This window comes from Squalius cephalus (genome assembly GCF_949319135.1).
Source record: "Squalius cephalus genome assembly, chromosome: 25".
NCBI classification, from domain to species: Eukaryota; Metazoa; Chordata; class Actinopteri; order Cypriniformes; family Leuciscidae; genus Squalius; species Squalius cephalus.
The window spans coordinates 18,340,923-18,361,974 of record NC_137146.1 but is presented as its reverse complement, the minus strand read 5'-3'; the positions used below and the strand labels follow the sequence as shown (position 1 = coordinate 18,361,974).

Here is a 21,052-nt window from a genome sequence, read left to right as displayed (position 1 = left end):
TTCCTCAACCGTAACTCCCCACACATCAGCACCAACACCTCCACCACAAAAAATAAATAAATAAATAAAGTTCCCCAGCTACACCAACCTCAACTATTGACAACAGACCCTTCAAAACATCTGCAGGTGGATATTCAGTCTTGACCTTTTGCTTTCTCAATTTTTTTTCCCCTTAACAAAGCCTGCATCCTTACCGGAAACGGTGTGCAACACTGTGCAACTCTGACGTAAATGGCCTCTGTGCTACTCTGTTGCATGTTGACTGGCATTAGCCGACCGCTCAGCAGCAGGAGAGCCAGTTCAACTTTGAGCAGGGTGAGAGATGATTGGCATGCATCGAAAAGAGTGCAGAGAGCTAGAGGAAAATAAGAAGACAGCTCTGCCTTTGAGCTTATCCTTATACTAGCCTTCTACCAGCCTTCAACTTTAGAAACTCCCATCCCACTGCTAGAGACATCCCTCACTAGTCAAAAGAACAATGTTCTGACCTGTCCTCATGATCTCTCCTGTATTTTTGGCATCTTGTGTGCTCTTTTCTGTCTCTTTCCTGTCCTATCTCTTATTTACAGTGTTGAAATGTTTAAATAAAATTAGTTGGTTACTTAACTTAATTTAAGTGTGACAATACTGTAGCTCAACCATTCTCAAAATACTTATAATTTTTCCACAAATGTACATTTTCCAATGTTTCACGAGTTCCTTTGCCCATATAATTTTTAAGATAATAATGCAAAGCGTATTTGGCTTGCTGTCCACAGTGGAGGGGCTTGAAGAAGCAACTTCAACTCAAGCTTAGATATACCCCCCAGTGGGACTACTAATGCTTGGATGATGAGTATGGTAACAAGATGCCTAATTATGTTGGTGGAGTTGGGGAGGTGGAGGGATGCAAAAACAGCTGATGCTAGAGCCAGGTGAGCGGCTGCTTATATGCTCTGGCAGTTTTTAGATGGGTTCACTCCTCCCGAAATTACTTTTTGGAACTTCACTTAACAAGTTAATTTGCCCATATAATCTTTAAGCTAATAAGGTTAAACATATTTGGCTTGCTGTTCGCAGTGGAGGGGCATGAGTCAGATATCAGGGAGCTCTTAATGTCATGAGTGAGGAAGGAGGCCCTTATCCTTGGAGAGGTGAGCTGAACAATATCCAAAGTGATAACCCTTCCCTCAGCCACAGAAAGAGGGAGCCTACGATGTGTATTAGACGCATTGCTTCCCTCCCTCTAACGCAAGGACCTGAATCGCATGAGAACACAAGGGGCCTGCTACTGTCAAAGGACAACTTCCAGGTTCATCCAGGCCACTGTTTGGATAGGAGGGCCCACACTGGGATTCGAGTGGGACAGCCTCCATGATATAGAACATGAAGGATCACACAGCGATTTGGAAAGGGAGAGCCCCACTGCACCCGAACAAAGGGCTCACACTGCGATACGAATGGTAGAGCCCTCACTGTAATTGGAATGGGGAGCCCACAATAAACATATGACATGAAAGCTCTTGTTTTAGATGAACGGGAGTGCCCACACTGCAATTCAAATGGGAAAGCTTACGCCAGGCATGGTATTTCTGTGCATTTGAACAGGTGAGTCCTCACTGCATCCGGATGCAAATGAGTCCTGCAGGGCTTGGTAAGCAGCGAGATTATGTGGATGTGAGAGTTTGGTGGACTTGTCTGATGTGGAAGAGGTTTGGTCTCACGTAGGTTTCGAAAGAGAGGGAGGTCCACCGACCTAGCATTTTTATTTGGTTTCTGATAGGCCTTTCAGGGCAGCTGTGGTACCTGCTCCTATGCGGAAAGAGTGGGAGGAAAACATTTTGTGGGGATGCTTGAGCCAGTGAGGATAATTTTTTGTTTCTACTCATCATCAAAGAGGGGGTCAAACGGAGAATTGATTTGTGAATGCCTCTGAGTTTGGAAGGCAGCAAGGGACTGGTAGGGCTGAATGGATGTTGGCAGATTGAAAATGAAGACTGAATTGCCACGTTTCAATTGGTCGGTTTTACTTTGTTTGATGTTGAATTGAATCATGTCATGGTTTAAAATTTGAAGATCTGAGAAGGTTGGATGGATAGCTGGGTTGAAAGTGGAATTGGTTGTGAATTCTGAAACTCGAAGGAAGCCAAAAAAGGCTAAATTGAACCTAGGGTTATGGTCGTGTTTGGAGAGAAAAGGCCAGAGCAGAGGTTAGTCAGACATATGCCTAGGAGGTTCGTTAGTTAGAGGTTGCCTATCGGGTTTGGTAGAGTGAGTTTTTTGTTGGCCTTTGATAAGAAGAGATGTCTGGGAGTTTGAGATAGCGGGGCTCAGGTGGACGTGGATGAGTTTAAACAAGAAATGTATACCACTGAGGTAGACTTTAATGGATCCTGGCTGAATGGATTTGGTACTGTTCAGGTGGGAAATAAAATAATTTATTGAGAGGAGGGAAAAATCTGGGAAAGCTATATTATAAACTATGTGGAAGTTTTTAAAGGAGTTTCAGTAAGATTGTAGGGTTCTGGGAGAAACGGCTAAATGAAAGGCCTGCTTGTGGAATTATGCACATGACATAGTTTAAAGGGCATAGAGAGATCAAGTCATGCTTGCTATAATGGGAGGCTTCTAGCAAGTTTGAAGAGATGGCGATTATTCTGTCTATTTTTTCCTTGGGTAGAGAGGCATGGAATTTAATGGAAAGGACCGATCATGAAGCCGGCTGAGTCGCCTTCTTTTTTAATGAGGGCATCTACTGAGTGTGGTTCGGCTGAGGCTTACTGGAGTTTGTCACAGAAACCTTCGAAACCTTCTTTCAAACCTGAAATGTTGTAATGTGTAAAGTTTTTGTCTGGATTTTTTTTTAACATCGTTTGCTAGAGAGGAAATGATGATACAGGAAGAGAGATTATTTTTGAGATTTTTATTTAGATTTGCTGAAGAACAGCGTACAGGACATACTCTTGGTGTGAGCTCCACCGCAGTAACTGCAAATATGGAGGAAGCGGCACCATGGTCTAACACAGCCAAAGTTATTGAAGTTGTTACAGACTTTTTTCCCTGAGTTGAAACTAATGGGCTGAATGCTGTGTTCGCCCTTGGAATGGAGGACTTATGATGTAGACTTGGGCGCTTGTGGTTCAGGGAGAGTTGGGGGATCCAGTGTTATTTGAGGACGAAGTTGTGGGAGTGATCAATCTGCAAATGGTGCAGGAGAGTCTTCAACAGCCCAAGAAAACTTTGTTGTAAAGTTTGAGATCAAGAGCCCCTCAATATGGGCACTGATTCCAATGGGTAATGCGGACGGCACATTTTTGCGGTTTGTGGTACGTGTATAAATGACTACCGCCAAAAGAGATTCTGAGCTCAGCTATAATGGAGAGATAGTCGTTTAGCTCTTTACGTCTTGTGGAAAGGCAGCACATATGAATTATGTTAATCTACTGAAGCTATGCAGAATTCCAAAAAGGTGAGTACCTGTTTGGTAGAGGGGATGGAGTCATTAAGGTGAATGGTTAAGGGACCACATTCGAAAGAACGATGGGATTCGTTGGTAGGAACTGATGTAAGGAGAGAAGGAAGTTTTAGAGAGTGAAGTTGTGAAGATACTGGTAGAAGTTCCTGGGCTACTGCGTGAGAAGGAGGTGGAGAGGGTATGAGATGGCCAGCAAGCTGGGGCTGTACACGTGGAGGGCTGAGCTAGAGGCTTCCTCGTTGATCCTTCTTGACTAGTATGGGTTGCAGGTAGAAAAGAGTAGGAAATAGGAGGAAAAGAAATAGCTGGGACAGATTGCGGAGGCATCCTCACGCTATGATCTGCGCCAGAAATAGCTGCAGACGTGAAAGTTGGGCTAGAGGGTGGCTGGAGTAGAGGTGTTCTCATGCCTGGAGGTTATTGAGCATGGAAAGAGAGTGTGAGGGTTATTTGGAGCCGGATCCGCTGCGGAACTATGTTTGTTGGCCGAGACAAGAGCGGACGAGGAAGAAAGGGGTCGCTTTGAGATTAGCGCTCTTAGAGCAATAGCAACTATTCTGCTGCGACGGGGAAGAATAAAGGGCTGAGGTGCATTGAATTTTGCTCTTAGGGTTTTTTGGTGGGAGTTTAGGAGGGCTGGAAGTGTTTGTAAAACTCGCCAGAAGATCGTATAATTGGATCTTTGAGGATCTGTTGAGTTGGGGAAGTCTGATTTATTTATTGAATCAGTTTATTTTAATGAACCATAAAAATAAATAAATCTTTCTGTCGAAGTCTCACAAATTGAATTGGGAAATATGAATCATTTTAGTGAATCAGTTTCTTCAGAAAGCCAGCAGCAGAAATCATGAGGTGTTGTGATTATTGGAGCAGAGGTAAGGGGGCACAGTGAATGAGGTAGCCGGTCCAGGCCCCCTCGTGGCATCAACGCTGGTGATTCGTTTTAGTGAATCAGTTCTTTCAGACAGTTAATTTAATTAATAGTAAAAAAAACAACAAAAAAAAAAAAAAAAAACTGCAGGTTTACATTTAATTTCTAACTGCTTAAGTTTTGAGTAGAGAAAGGAATTTTACAGTTTCCAAAAAAAAAAAAAAAAAAAAAAAAAATGTGTTACTTATGTTTTTGGAAGGTTTCTAGCAGACTTTACAATTCTTGCCCCAAAATGTAATAAAGAGTAAGGTAAAGATGGGAGCAGGAAAGAGGAGGGCAGAAAAGTGCAGAGAGATTGTCAGAGGACAACCATGCACAGAGGGATATCCAATTGGTAGAGAGAGAAGCCCAGATCAATACTCAGAGAAAGTGAGTGGAAAAAAGCGAGAGACTGAGATCAAGAGACACACAAAGAACAGGAGAGAGAGAGAGAGAGAGAGAGAGAGATTGAGAGAGAGAGAGAGAGAGAGAGAGTGAGAGAGAAAGAGAACCAGTGAGAGTGGGAGAGAGGGGGAAAGTTGGAGCATAGTTGCCGAGTCTATTCCTGTGGCACTGAGAGCTGGTGAAATACTAGAGCCTAGGCTGTGTGCCTCTGATCAGGGCGGCAGTGAGCACAATTACCTTCTTTTCAAATCCTTCAGTGACACCACGGGAGAAAGGAGGACTTTGAAACTTGAAAGGCAGGGCGCTCGCTTTCAAACCTCAAACGCAAGCAGGAAAGGGCTCTGAAATTTGTTCAGTGCTCCCCATCCACCATTAGCTTGTTTCTTCCTCTCGCCTCCAGGCATTTAAGCGATTTTTGAAAAGATGTTAAGAAATTCAATCACTACAGAGAGAGAGAGGGAGCACAATCACTCTTCCTCTCTCCCCTTCTCTCTTCCCCTCTTTTGCACTGTTTTTTTTTTTTTTTTTTCACTGGAGCACGCTTTCCTCCCAGTCCACAGAGAACAAGCTTGCTGTTTTTGTATTGAGGTGAAAAGACTGGTGAATCTGTGGAGCAATGGTGGAGCCAAAATTGCAAAATAAATAAAAGAACACTGAGGAGGAAAAACGAGGGGAAAAAAGAAGGGTTGATGGTCAGGCAATGGAAATCCTTCTCATCTGCCTCCTGCCATTTGTAATCTCAACATCAGAGCCCTGCTAAGCCCAGAGTGCAATAGCACACTCACCTTTATCTGAAAGTCTGAAGAAAACTTTTGAACTCTGCTCTGTAACATGGCTCAAACGGGAATCCGTTTATGAGGAAACCACCTAAATGAAATCTGTCCACTTTTATTGTCCCTTAGGAAGGAGAAACCACAAATGAGTGCTTTAATATCTCAGTTGTTTCTCCAATGAGTTTGAGTGCAAGTGGAGACTTTTCTTAACTTCTTTTATTTTTCTGAGAAAAGGGCCCTCAAATGTTTCTCTAGAATTTCAGAAGAGATCTAAACAATGCCTTAAGTTGTGCTCAGATTAGCCAAGAGACTAAAGTTTGCAAAGTCAAACATTTCTATATGAATTCAAGCATTGCTAGTCAAATTCAAAGTCTAAATGATCTGTTCTATGATATCCAGATTAAATGTATAGCTTCATACTCGTACTGTACAGTATGTTAATGTTATCATTTTAGGAGAAACATCTGGGACAAAGTTGATACTTAAATAAATAAATAACTTTTCTAAGCTTTGAGGGAGAAATCTCTGAGCAATGACATTTTCTTTAGGGACAGTGAGAAGAACAGAGGTAAGAAATGTAATTCGGTGCTGGAAGGGAGCATAATAATAAAGAGAAGAGATGAAGTAAATGAAAAGAGCTGAAAGAAGAGAGGGAGATTATCAGATATGTTGCTCCTCTGCTGTCTATTGAGTGAATCAAGAGGCTGTTGACCTCCTGTCGTTGAGTGTTTGCAGAGCCATTAGGAGCGCCATTGGGTCTGTGAAGAAGTATATGTCAATTAGTGTAATCCTCTGTTCTTGAGGATAGCAACTGGGGTGGGGTGCACTTGTGCTACTATTGAGATGTAGCCATTGTAAACGCTGAAGGAATTCAGGGTCTAGTTCAAATGAGGGAACAAAATGACTTGATGCAGACTGAGATTTTAAATTATTTTATTATGAGCTTGTAAAATTGCATTAATGTCATTATAATCCATTGTAAGGGTCATATCTTCATGTGTCTGGCTCACAATGGTTTCAGCCTCTGGACTTAACGGCATATCTCAGCTTAGGGGTCATCATAGTACTTACACTAATAAGACTTTGTTGAAAGATCTTTGTGGTGATTAAAGCCAACCAGCTGGGGGATCAGACTCAGTTTGTCCCTTAGGACAATGACCATGTTTACATTTGCACCAATAATGTAATTATTTCAAATAATCAGAGTAATGACTTAATCGCAGTAAATGTTTACATGACACAAGCAAACCTCATCACTTCTGTTTATATGCAATTTTCATTATTCTGATTATTCGCTAAGAATTGTGGTTCGCTTTCAAGGGGAACTCAATGCTGCATCAGTTGCTGATGCTATGGGGACACGTCCTGCAGAACGGTGTCTGAGGTACGTGTGAAATCTTACTGGCTGACGACAGTCCTATGACAGCACATGGAGGGCACCTGATGCACACGATCTGTTATCTGTTTGGCAGCGGAGCGCTGCTGGTCAGACTGGTGGGGCCCTGCACACCCTGGAGCATCATTCTCAGGCTCTCACTTCCTCCCCCTCACTTCCAATCACCCATCAGTTGTGTGCTTTTGTGTTCATGTTCCTTCAGCTAAAATGTCCTTCAGTTAATATCTCTATCTGCGTTTTATTCTGCTATAATATTACGTGCATCAGATTTTCTTAGTGTGTGTACGTACAGGAAAGAGACAGACGATTTGTTTATTTATTTTGACCCGACCAGTTTAACATAAAGAACTCAGCAGTGAACAAGCTCTGAATTGTTTTGATCTCGATTGAATGGATTCTGCGCTAACACAAACACCTCCGATTAGCCATTGCATTAATATGCTCAACACTGCAAATGCGCTGTAAAGGTGTAAAAAATAATAATAATTACACCCATTTCATTACATAGTGGTCCATCCAGTGGGTACCTGTGCACATGCAGGACTATAAGATATTGTTTGGATTACGATTAGATATTTCAGGCTATTGTTCCTGCAGTCTGCCATTTTAGCAAATAAAGAATTTTCGTCTGAAAACAATTCTTGTTAAAATTCACATTTTGTCATATGACAGTTGCATGCCTTTTAAGTGATGAGCTGCTCTACTTGGTTATTTTCAGTGATGGTAAGAAATGTTTTTATACTTGTGCTGCATTTGTGTTGCCTGTGAAACTTGGGCTTTATCGTGACCCTTCCCCTTTCGCAGGGCTCTCTCAAAGTAAGCTTATCTCTTCACTTAGGTATCGCACAACAAACTTCATAAAACATTCTCAAGTAAAAGCATTCTTATCCTTCTGCCTATCCTTATCCATCATATTGTACGACAAAGCTTATAAATTTTCGTTCTTTGTTCTATGTATATTGGGTATTTCTTGTACTTATCTGTTATGCCGACATGTTTTTCATTTTGGGGGTTCTCTCACCAGATTATGATGGTTAGATGGAGTTCTGTCTGTATAGCTCTATCAAGCTGTGTGCCGGAGTCATGCCCAAGAAAATGTACATTTTTTAGTACTTGTGCTCCAAGTCTTCCTGTTAGAACCTAAATACTACCTTCTATCATTTTATCAAACCTAACAGCCTTCCCTTCACAATGCAGTGGTTTAGAATCCTCCTAACTGCAGACGCAGGGAACTGTGGTTTTCCAACTCATCTCAACTTAATACATTATTTTTGGACAGGTGGTGTACATAGTCAATCCTCATCACTCGAGTTCCAAGCAAGATCTGACTCTCTCTTAACTTAAACGCTCAGCAGGCACTGTCAAGTAATAATCAAGGTACATTTCTGTTAGCGTGCTACTGGTGGTTTCATTCTGTTTTCCTGTGATATCGATTTGCTTTGGTCTTCACAAATACTTCTCTTAACTGGCTAATCGTGGTCTTTCATGGGTTTCATATTTCACAGTCAATCTCTGCCATTTTCGTGTCTTTGCCTATCGTGCCCTTCGCATAAAATGACCTATTGTGGCTTATCCTTGACATAAAGCAGCCTGTTGACTGTTCGCAAAGACCCGCCCCCTTTAGTTACTGTTGCTATGTCCGACAAGCCTGGGCGCTCTCACGCCACACATCATGTTCTCACACAGTGAAGAATACATCGCGGAGCAAAGAGGACACTGACAACGTGCCGACAGGCAAGACATAACAGGTTACTTAAAATTCAAGTAAATTTTTAAGAAAATTAAACAAATACCATTTTGTGGCTCTTTAATGTGTCGTGACAGATTGCTGTAGTGCCTCATGATCTGTGTGGATCATGAACTGATAAACTTGGACATCCTAGTAGAGCTGTTTGCAAAGGTGTATCATAGTTATACATAGTGGCGAAGCTGTGGTTTGTTCTTTGAATTGTTCTGGTGTGATTTTGTCTCAGGTTTAATAGACACAGGCGAATCGTCATTTAGAAATGAGATTTGCGTGGGTGTTCGAATCGAGATCGCAATCTTTTAATAATTAAAGCAGCTTTATATCCTAGTATGATGGGATGCAGAGGTAAGGAAATGACATACAGAGTGAGTTCTTCAGTAGGAAATATTTAAATTTGAAGCTTAATCCAGGCCTTTCCCATTGGCCTTTTCCGATGGGTTTATTGTCCACTGCGGTGATCTTTATTGGATGCGAACATGGCACCATGGTAATGTTAAATTCCTGAATAATTTGCTGATGTATGAGATTCACTGCAGATCCTGAATCCACTCTGGGCCTATGGAATGGGCATTCCATAGTGTTATGGGAAGTGATAAACTGTGTGGATGAGGGGTTATACTCACTTTGACTCATTTAGTTGTTTCAGCCTTGGTTTTTATTGGACAGGAAATGCAACAATGATCAGGTTGATCACATAAAAAATATAGACGGTTCTGTAAACGTTGATGCCGTTCTTCAATGGAGACTCAGGCTTGTCTGATCTGCATAGATTCAGGAGGTTCACTGGAGGCATGTGCATTTCATGAGCAATGAGAGATGTTTGAACATATGAAAACGCTTGGTATGCAGATGAACTGGCAATACTTTTCAGGGATTGTTTGGCAAGCATGGTTTAAATATGGTGGAAACAGGAAGTGGCGCATGAAACACAGGAAGTGAATGTAAATATTACAACATCCCCCTCCTGGTAGGTGCCTCCTGGCACCATAAACAAAAAACTATTCTGTAGTAGTCGGAGGGGGAGATTTTAGCATTATGGGGGTAAGGAAGGCCAGGACCCCCGGGCGGAAGAGTCTAAGACAGACCACACAGTAGTCAATCAGACAGTTTATTTACTAAATTCACAGTTGAGCACTTGTGAATCCTGAGGTTTACACAGAAACATCGTACCCTTTCAAAGAATCATACTGTACACATAAATGTGCACCCTATAAATAAAAGTAGACTTCTTCGGGGTAGTACAGATTTGTACTAATTTCTAGCATGAATTCATTTAAAATAACAAAAAATAATAATAATAATAATAAGTAAATAAAACATAGGCTTAACATTTTTTTTTTTTTTTTAAATCAAGACATATTTTTGAGTGAAGTCAATTTTAAATACAACTTTCAAAAAATATTTTTGTTTCGGTACAAAAAATACAAATATCATATATAAAATAAAATAAAATAAAATAAAATAAAATAAAATAAATATAGCAAATTTAAAATAGTCATTGAATTTAGGTTGTTTTTAGTCACGATTGTTCTTTCCCTCACTTCCATATACCCATACCTCAGTATTCACTTTCAAATCCTGTGTGTGTGTGTGTGTGTGTGTGTGTGTGTGTGTGTGTGTGTGTGTGTGTGTGTGTGTGTGTGTGTCTGAGCATGGTAACAGGATGATACTTAAATCCCTTTATGTTAATATTGTGGTTTTATGGGAGCAGGCCTATTAATCCTGCTTTAACTTTATAAGTGCTATTATTCCCTCAATAAGATCACTGGCTTTGCAGTATAGGATTAAAGACTTATAACCCAACTGATGCTGTCATTTTTCATGGATCGATGAACCTTGAATGCTCTCTATCATGACTGTTTGTAAAGTGTATTCCATAGTGATACGTAAAATACTATCTTTAATCCACATAGTTTTAATTTGCTTTTCCTTGCTACAGCACAGTACACTGGGCCAAGCGCTAACCTTAGCTCCAGCGCTACGGGACATTTGGCGGCAGCTCCATGCCTCCACACTAGAGTTTTTAGAACAGAAAGATTTTAAAACAGCCCAGTATTAGAGCAGCACTCATCAGCAATGGCATACTGCTAAACTCGGCCAAACCGGAGGAGGTTTACAGTTTGAGCTTAATGACCTGTGTCACAACCGCTCGCGCATGCCAAAACACAAGTGTTCCGTTCCACCAGAACCTGCTGATACCATTTATTCTGTCAGACCGACTCTTGCTGGCTTTCCCAAGGCCAGCACTCTTTTACTTTGCAAATTACAGTCTTATGGTCTGTATTTTGTTAAAAAGTTGTGCTGCTTTTTTAAAGTGCTTAGATACAAGAATCTGATAAAGCTTCAAATATCATAAATTTTTATGACTTTATTCCTAATGTGGAACAAAGAAGGAGGCATTTGACATAATGTGCTGGTCATTTTATTTCCCTACAATTATAATAAATTGTGCGGTGGTAAATTATGATATTAACTGTTTATGTATGTGTTTTTGTGCCAAATAATAAAAGGAGGAAACTGCATGTGGAACCTTTATTTTTATTTGTTGTTTTTCCTACCAACACTTTACACTAGATACAGTAAAAAAATGCTAATGTGTGCTGTTGCTAGTAGTTGACTGCAAGACACTTGCAGATTAAATTAATTTTTAAATTAAGACAGATGTCAAGATTTTTAGGGAATATCTTCAATATTTTTTGTCAGTCTTTAAGAATTCACTTTTATGTTCCACTGCAAAGAAAGTCATATGAGTTTTGAACGACATGAGGGTGAGTAATAAATGACAGAATTCTCACAGTCCCTTTAAATTACATCATCGGTGACCTCATTGACCCCTACTGCTGCAGTTATGAACTGAACTCCTGAAGGTTAAAAAACAGTGAGTGATGTTATACAGTGAAAGGCTATGGTAGGTTAGAGGACTGAATTATGGGTTGCTCCACTACTTATTCTAGGCTGAGAGGTCATGACCCAGATGGGGTCAGGTAATGGGTCATGTGTCTTCAAGAAAGATCAAACACTAAACCCTGTAAACCCTGCAAAGCCCTGTAAACTTGCTTCTCTCTGCCCCATTTTAGACCACTGGAGACTGTCCCTGTGGGGTACAAGTCCAACTCTGTCTGCCAGAACAGATTACTTGCAGACATAGAAATAAGGAAAGTACACCTCTTTTGGTGTGTGTGTATAGGAGAGAGAGGCAGGAACAGTGTTAAAAGACTGGTATATGGAAAGAGAGGGAAAGAGAAAGAGAAAGAGAGAGAGAAGGCGGATAGCTTGTGGGCGTTGATACTACCCATGAGGCCATTTAATGGGCAGTTTGGAATGCAGGGAAAAGACTCAGCTGCCCTCTCCATGGGATTCTGTGTCTTTGAAAAAAAAAGAAGATAAAAAATAAATAAAAGAGAGAGAGAGAGAGAGAGAGAGAGAGAGAGAGAGAGAGAGAGAGAGAGAGAGAGAGAGAGAGAGAGCTTGTGGGAAATCCTTGCCTGACTGCTGCTGTGATGTTGAATGTTGGCCTGTTTTATTTCACAGACTGTGGCAAGCAGAGACACAGAGTCACTCCATTGCTCTAGTGTGAAGCTATGAACCTGCACATTTGCCTGGAAGAGGCCAAGCCCAGGAGGCTTTGCACATAAAACCCATAAAGAGCTCCCTAAAGCACACGTTAGCACTAACAATGCATCCCTGCACTACCCGAACACTTAGCGTGACCAGACTTGTTCCACATATTTATTGCCGCTGTCCGTAGGTCTGTCTACCTATGAGTGTCTCTGTGTATTTGCATTGTGTATCTACAGTATGTATCGGTTTTTGTGGCCATGAATTTTCCTATTGTAGTACTAGCTATAATGATGGTTTTGATATGACCATGACATTAGCAAAGCTCAGACAACAAGCTTATGTTACATAACGTAACGTAACATTCTAATTTTCCACTAGATATTTTCCTCTACATCTCATCAGCAATTTCGATTTTGGCACACTCTGCAACAGCTGACCACTAAGGAGCGAATGTACAGTCAGTGACGTGACATAACTGCCAGATTCAAACTGTGCTTTCGCGCTATGGCTGGCGCTGAGCCAAAGACGGACGCGCTCAGCGCTTTTTATCACAACTATTCAGTGTTTAAACCACAAAATGTTTATTTTAGGTTTCAGACATTTAAATACATATAATTTATAGCAAAACAATACATTTATAGTTTGTAAAATATACAATGGTGTCTATGGAAGCAGCAATAACAAGTCAACATCGTGATGTCTGTCAGCCATCGCGATGGACGATGGCATCGTCTATCGGCCCAACCCTAGTTATCATTGTGTCCAGGTGCAGGTCCTTCATCAGATCTCGATATGGCCTGGATCCGGCGGACTGCGGTAAACCTTGGATAAACAGAGAGACTAATATTAGTGTAGACGCCATCCTTCTTATGATGTAACAATTACATCAGGATTTATGGGGAGTGTTCTCGGTTCCGGCTGACCTAATCTATGCAGCCTAACATTGAATTATAGAAGTCTATAATGTGTTATGTGTATGCTAGGCCAAAGAGATGTGTTTTTAGTCTAGATTTGAACTGACAGAGTGTGTCTGCTTCCCGGACATTGTTAGGAAGATTGTTCCAAAGTTGTGGTGCTAAATAGGAAAAGGATCTACCGCCAGCAGTCGATTTTGATATTCTAGGTTTTATCAACTGGCCGGAATTTTGAGATTGCAATAGACGTGAAGGACTATAATGCGTTAAGAGCTCGCTCAAGTACTGGGGAGCTAAAACATTTAGTGCTTTGTAAGTAAGCAGCAATATTTAAAAATTTAGACGATGTTTAATAGGGAGCCAATGCAGTGTTGACAGAACCGGGCTAATATGGTCATACTTCCTGATTCTGGTAAGAACTCTAGCTTCTGAATTTTGGACCAGCTGTAGTTTGTTTATTAAGTGTGCAGGGCAACCACCCATAATAGCATTACAATAATCTAGCCTTGATGTCATGAACGTATGAACTAATTGTTCTGCATTTTTCATTGAGAGCACTTGACGTAATTTAGATATATATTTTTTAAAATGAAAAAAATTTGGTTTTACAGATACTAGACACGTGACTTTCAAATGAAAGATTGGTATCAAAGAGCACACCCACGTTCCTAACCGACGACGAGGACATTCTAGACAGTATTCTAGGTTCTCTTACGAGAGGTTCTCTCGTATTGCGTAAGCTCTGCTTACGCAGCGGGAAAAGCCTTCTTTTCTCGAGATACTGAAACCAAAAATTATCCTTAATTTCATATATTGTCAACGCAGTGCAGCTGCAGGCAGCTGAGCTAGAGCGGCATACTGCGCGCTCATTGGCTGCCGCGCGGCAACTGCTTAAGCCTACCAGTGAGCCTGGCGTGACGTCACGCCCAATGAGGGCGCACGCGACCTAGCGCGTCACAGCCCGCCAGAATGGGCGGCGTCAGAGCGTATATAAGGAAGGCTCGTAGGCTATATTCTCTGATTTCTGTCTTTTCAGCGAAGCACTCGCATCGCTGATCTCTGAGAGGAAACCGTCGCCGTGGCCTTCTTGGATCAAGCTAACGAGCCAGCTTAGGACAGCCTGAGGAAGCCGGACGATCTCTTCGCCGCCTTCAGCCTGCCGTGCCAGCTCAGCTATCCGGCGATACATATCCTTCCGTGATAAGCTCTTTTTTGTGTGTATTGCCTTTTCTCCGCAGCACTCTAAAAGAGCACGAGGCGTTGTTGCAAATGCCTCGCACCACGTGCGGCTCATGCCGCTCACCGCTCAGCGACGGAGACCGCCATCTTCTCTGCGCTCTCTGCCTGGGACGGGATCATGCAGCCGTCGCGTTTTCCTCGAGCGGCTGCGAATTCTGCGAAGAGCTGCAGATGTCGACCCTGCGGGCTCGACTCGCCCTCTTTTCAGACACCGCTCCTGCCGTTGCTGGGCCGCGTAAGAAAAAACGCCGCTCACAACGCCCTCCGGAGCCTGAGACACGAGCCAGGGCCTCGCCGGAGCCTCTCCCGCGAGCCTCGCTCTCCCCCTCTCCGCCCCCGCTCCCCGACGCGCAGCCGACGGCTCTCGCCCTCGATGCCGTCGACACAGCGGATGAAGCGGACGACAACGATCGGCTGGACACGTGCTCCTTGTTGGCATCGGACAGCGAGGTTTGGTCCGGCTCCGCCCGATCCACCTCCTCCACCAGAGCTTCCAGCAGGGCTCCCGCCGGGGTGGAGGCCGAGCTTCTCCGCCTCCTCACTATGGCGGTCGAGCGTCTGGGCCTCGAGTGGTCTACGCCGGAGGTACCCCCGCCTAACAGGCTTGATGGATGCTTTCTGACCACCAATCGCCAGGCTCCAGCGTCTAGACCAGCGCCGTTTCTGCCTGAGCTTCACGACGAGCTTTCTAAATCGTGGAACGCTCCAGTTTCGGCCAGACTCCGTTCTCCAGCCTCATCGACTCTCTCCCGCGTGGACGGAGCCACGGAGAAGGGGTATGACCGGATTCCACCGGTCGAACAGGCGGTTGCAGCGCATCTTTGCCCTCCATCCGCGAGATGGCGCTCAAAGACTGCCCTCCCGTCCAAAGCCTGCAGGACTACTTCGGCGTTCGCCAGCCGCGCTTTCTCCGCCGCTGGGCAAGCCGCCTCAGCCCTGCACACAATGGCGGTCCTTCAAGTTCTCCAGGCGGACCTCCTCCGCCAGCTCGACGAGGGAGAACTGGACAGATCGGCCTTAACCAACCTGCGCAGTGCGACGGACCTTTCCCTTCGCACGACCAAGACAGCGGCCCAAGCGATAGGACGATCCATGGCTTCGCTGACCGTCATTGAGCGCCACCTTTGGTTAACTCTCGCCGATATGGGGGAACAAGAGCGATCCGTCTTCCTGAACGCCCCGCTCTCGCCTACTGGTCTCTTCGGCCCGGCAGTGAGCGGCCTCGTGGACCGTTTTTCTGAGGTTCAGAAAGCGTCACAGGCCATGAACCTCTTCCTGCCCCGCCGCTCGAGCTCCGCTGCAGGCCGCTCTAACCAGCCTCCTGCACGCAGCTCCACACAGCGGCCGTCTCGACCCCCAGACTCTAAGCAGCGCCAGCGCGGCCGCCCCAGGTCCCGCTCCACCAGCCAGCACAGGCCGCCGCCCCCGCGTGGGCCTCGGCCTAAGGTAACGCTGAAGCCCGAGCCTGCTAAGTCCTCCTAGCACCCGTCGGGAGGAAAAGACGGGCGGGTCCCGCCGCGGCCGGACCGCCGTCAAAACTAAGATATATCCCTCTGCCAGTCCCCTTGTCAAAGGCTACTGCAGTAGTGCCCACAGCAGCCAACGAGCCAGTTTTTCAACTCTCTCGCCTGCACACAAACGCCGTTTTTACGGCGACCCAGATAAATCGAATAAAGAGTGTAATATCTGGTCAGACGGCTCACGCCGTCAGTGTTATGAGTGTAGTAAGCTTGCCCACTTCCCAGTGCTCATCACTACACACAAGCACAAATCCCCCTGTGTACCCCACAGAGTGCAATCACATAAAGCGCGCTACGGCCGCTCGAGTGATAACTGTAGGTCACGTGCCCACACTTCAGTGCTCACACCTACACAGTGCTCGCTCTGTCTCACACGCTTGGGTACCGGAACATTCTGCCACTGGCCGCGTGTTAATAAAGAGCCCTGTGCCCGCTACACAGCACGCACACTCTCAGATAAACATGCACGAGCCAGCCACCGGCTGTGTGTTAATAAAGAGCCCTGTGCCCGCTACACAGCGCGCACACTCTCATGTAAACACGTACAAGCCAGCCACCGGCTGTGTGATAATAAAGAGCTCTGTGCCCGCTTTACAGCACGCACACTCTCCGATAAACATGCACGAGCCCGCCCCGCTTCTGCGCCGCGAGCCGTCTCACAAAACGCTCTCTCACAGCGCTGTTCAGCCGGCTGCCGCCATCTGCGAACCCCCGTTCCCCCTCACTGCCACTGTGCGATTCGCGCTTACACCGCCACAGATTCCCCGTCCCGCGCTGTGCGGCGGGCGAGAGTCAGAGGCGATTCGACCCCTAGCTATGAGTGCGAATGCATGGAAAGCTATCCAGGGTGTGTCGAAGTGGGTACTGAACACAGTGATAAAGGGCTATTCGCTCCAATTCGCTCGCCGCCCTCCGCGCTATCGCGCTCGGGCCGAGACTACAGTGAAAGCGGATGCAGCGCATCTGCTTCACACAGAAATAGCGAATTTGCTGCGCAAAGGGGCGATAGAACGGGTTCTCCCTCCGGGTTCCGAGGCAGGCGTATACAGCCGCTATTTCCTCGTACCCAAGAAGGGCGGAGCACTCAGACCTATATTGGATCTGAGATATTTGAACAAAACGCTTATGAAACGGCCGTTCAAAATGCTCACAACCAGTCAAATCCTCGCGCAGATTCGCCCGGGGGACTGGTTCATATCTCTCGACCTGAAAGACGCGTACTTTCAGATTCAGATTATACCCCGTCACAGGCCATTCTTGAGATTCGCCTTCGACGGCCAGGTATATCAGTACACCGTCCTGCCGTTCGGCCTATCTCTGGCACCCCGTACATTTACGAAGTGCATGGATGCGGCTCTCGCACCCCTGAGATCGAGGGGAATGCGAATCCTGAACTATCTGGACGATTGGCTCATTATAGCGCACTCGGCGGAGGAACTAGTTTTCCACAGAGAAGCGCTTCTCGGTCACCTGCAAAGCTTGGGTCTTTCCGTGAATTGGGAAAAGAGCTCTTTAGTCCCCAGCCAGTCTATCACTTTTCTGGGTATAGATCTGGACTCGGCGGCAATGACGGCCAGACTGTCCGCACAGCGCGCGCGCTGTGTTCGACACCTCGCCGCCTCCTTTCAGGAGGGAAAAGTTTTTCCATTAAAAACTTTTCAGAGGTTGCTGGGCCACATGGCATCAGCAGCAGCTGTCCTGCAGCTGGGTTTACTCCGAATGCGTCCGCTTCAACGCTGGCTAAAAACGGAAATGCCCCGCAAAGCATGGATTTCGGGCCGTGCTCCAATCAGAGTGACTCAGCGCTGTGTTACAGCCCTGCAGCCCTGGCTGGCGGCCGAATGGTATCAGCGGGGAGTGTCGATGGGAACCATCGCACACCGCAAATTGATCTCGACAGACGCGTCCAACATGGGTTGGGGAGCGACTCACGAAGGCAGTCCGATTTGCGGCCCGTGGTCGAGTACGGAGAAAGACCTTCACATAAACTGTCTAGAGATGCTGGCGGTCGAGAAAGCGTTGAAGCACTTTCTACCGCTTATACGGGGACACCATGTGCTGGTTCGCTCGGACAACATGTCAGTGGTGTCGTACGTGAACCGCCAGGGCGGAATCAAATCCAGAACCCTGTGCGCGCTCGCAGAGCGCCTCCTATCCTGGGCTCAAGGCCCGTTGCGCTCCCTAAGGGCAGCTCATGTGCCCGGTCGTTTGAACGACGGCCCGGACAGACTGTCCAGGGACAACGTTCCCCCAGGGGAATGGTCTCTACACCGCCAGACGATACAGACGCTTTGGCGTCGTTTCGGCGAAGCGAAGTTCGACCTCTTCGCCACGAGCGAGAACGCTCAGTGCCAGAGGTTCTTCTCAAAACGGGAGGACGCGCTGGCCCAGACCTGGCCCAGCGCCCCGCTGTATGCGTTCCCACCGATCTCGATGCTACCTCAAGTGCTAGCGAGGATCAGGAGTTTGAACTGCGCAGTGCTCCTCATAGCCCCGCGCTGGGAAAACCAACCATGGTTCCCCGAGCTAATGAGTCTGGCAGACACAGCCCCATGGCCGATTCCGGTGAGGAGAGATCTCCTCTCTCAAGCCCGAGGCTCGATTCTGCATCCCCATCCAGAGCACTGGTCTCTGCATGCGTGGATAATCAACGATTACTCGTTGGCCTGCCAGAAGGGGTAATTAACACGATCACGCAGTCCAGAGCCCCCTCGACGAGGCGGCTCTATGCGTCTAAATGGTCAGTGTTTAACAAGTGGTGTGTGAATACGGGTTCTAATGCTCGAACCTGTGGAGTTCCACAGGTACTGAAATTTCTCCAAGAGATGTTGGACGCGGGCAGGTCCCCCTCCACGCTCAAGGTTTATGTCGCGGCCATAGCAGCGTTCGCTGAGTCGGCGCGCGGCCGTGCACTGGGCAGAAATGAACTCATTACCCGCTTTCTACGCGGGGCCAGGAGAATGAACCCTCCGCGGCCCCCGACGGTTCCTATTTGGGACCTGTCCCTGGTCCTGGAGTCCTTAAAAGCGCATCCCTTTGAGCCTTTGGACTCCGTGGAGTTGAAATACTTAACGCTTAAGACCGTTTTTCTGCTAGCTCTGGCTTCAGTTAAACGTGTGGGAGATTTACACGCGCTGTCCATCAGCGCGTCGTGCCTCGAGTTTGGACCTAACGACTCGTTAGCTATTCTCAAACCGAAGCACGGCTATGTCCCCAAAGTGTTGGGCATTCCCTTCAGGACTCAGGTCGTCACCCTATCGGCTCTGCCGTCCTCTAGCAGTGAGGAAGGGGTTAACTGCCTTTGCCCGGTCAGGGCGTTAAGGTGTTATGTGACGCGCTCTGCAGCCTTCAGGTTCTCAGAGCAGCTTTTCGTTTCGTTTGGCGGGCGCACCAAGGGTCGCGCCGCTTCGAAACAGACTCTGTCCAGATGGATAGTAGACGCAATTGCAGCAGCTTATGCGTCAAAAGACCTGCAATGTCCGTTAGGCATACGGGCCCATTCCACCAGAGGCATGGCCTCATCGTGGGCATGGTCCAGTGGGATTTCCATTGACGACATTTGTAGGGCGGCGGGCTGGGCGTCCCCCTCCACATTTGTTAGGTTTTATAACCTGGAAGTTCCCGCTATGCAGGCTAAACTTCTGTCAGTCTAGTCGTGATTCTTGTCCTGCCCAAGGGTCAGGCTGTATTACCGATTAGCTTGTCTGTTGAGCTGCACGCTCAGGGTATCAGTTAACATGAACCGGCAGTGCCGTTCTGTGTTTTCCCTATGTGTGCTTATGAACATGTGTTGGCCCGCACCGCTGGCCACCTGTTTTATCACCTCTATGTTTTTCTATGAGTCATATGTGATTGTTAGGCTCGCACGGCGTGGACAAAGGGTTCCCGCTGCGTAAGCAGAGCTTACGCAATACGAGAGAACCTCTCGTAAGAGAACGATACTTGGTTACTCACGTAACCTCGGTTCTCTCTAGAGAGGGAACGAGTATTGCGTTCCCTGACCGTGCTGAGCCTATCGCTCGTGTCGCTTCAGTCGACAGAAAACAGAGAATATAGCCTACGAGCCTTCCTTATATACGCTCTGACGCCGCCCATTCTGGCGGGCTGTGACGCGCTAGGTCGCGTGTGCCCTCATTGGGCGTGACGTCACGCCAGGCTCACTGGTAGGCTTAAGCAGTTGCCGCGCGGCAGCCAATGAGCGCGCAGTATGCCGCTCTAGCTCAGCTGCCTGCAGCTGCACTGCGTTGACAATATATGAAATTAAGGATAATTTTTGGTTTCAGTATCTCGAGAAAAGAAGGCTTTTCCCGCTGCGTAAGCAGAGCTTACGCAATACTCGTTCCCTCTCTAGAGAGAACCGAGGTTACGTGAGTAACCAAGTATCGTTATTACGTGAGGAAGTTTTTTGTCCAATATTAGAATCTCTGTTTTTTCAGAATTAAGTTGTAGGAAATTGCTAGTCATCCAATTTTTTATATCAGCTATGCATTCCATTAATTTTGTGAATTGGTAAGTTTCATCCAGGTGTGAAGAAATATAGAGCTGCGTATCATCAGCATAACAGTGAAAACTAATGCCATGCTTCCTAATGATATCTCCCAAGGGTAGCATGTACAGAGTGAACAGCAACGGTCCTAGTACTGAGCCTTGTGGTACACCATACTGAACTTTTGATCGATAAGACATCTCTTCATTTACTGCTACAAACTGATAACGATCAGATAAGTATGATTTAAACCATGCTAATCCAATTCCACTAATGCCAACATAATTTTCAAGTCTATTTAAAAGAATGTTGTTTTCGATAGTGTCAAATGCAGCACTAAGATCGAGTAACACTAATAGAGAGATACAACCACGATCGGATGATAAGAGCAAATAATTTGTGACTCAAATAAGAGTTGTCTCAGTACTATGGTACAGTCTAAATCCTGATTGAAAATCCTTGCAGATATAATTTATTTCTAAAAAGGAACATAGTTGTGAAGATACTGCCTTTTCTAGTATCTTTGACAGAAAAGGTAGATTTGAGATTGGCCTGTAATTGACTAATTCTGTAGGATCAAGTTGCGTTTTTTTAACAAGCGGTTTAATCATAGCCAGCTTAAAAGTTTTTGGTACGTATCCTAATGA

General features: G+C 45.7%; 1 protein-coding gene across 1 annotated transcript in view; it reads left to right on the top strand.

Moving 5' to 3' along the window:
- The window catches only part of gli3 (GLI family zinc finger 3), a 229,328-nt gene that overhangs the window by 80,364 nt on the left and 127,912 nt on the right, over positions 1-21,052 (top strand). The gene's annotated exons all lie outside the window — the stretch shown is intronic.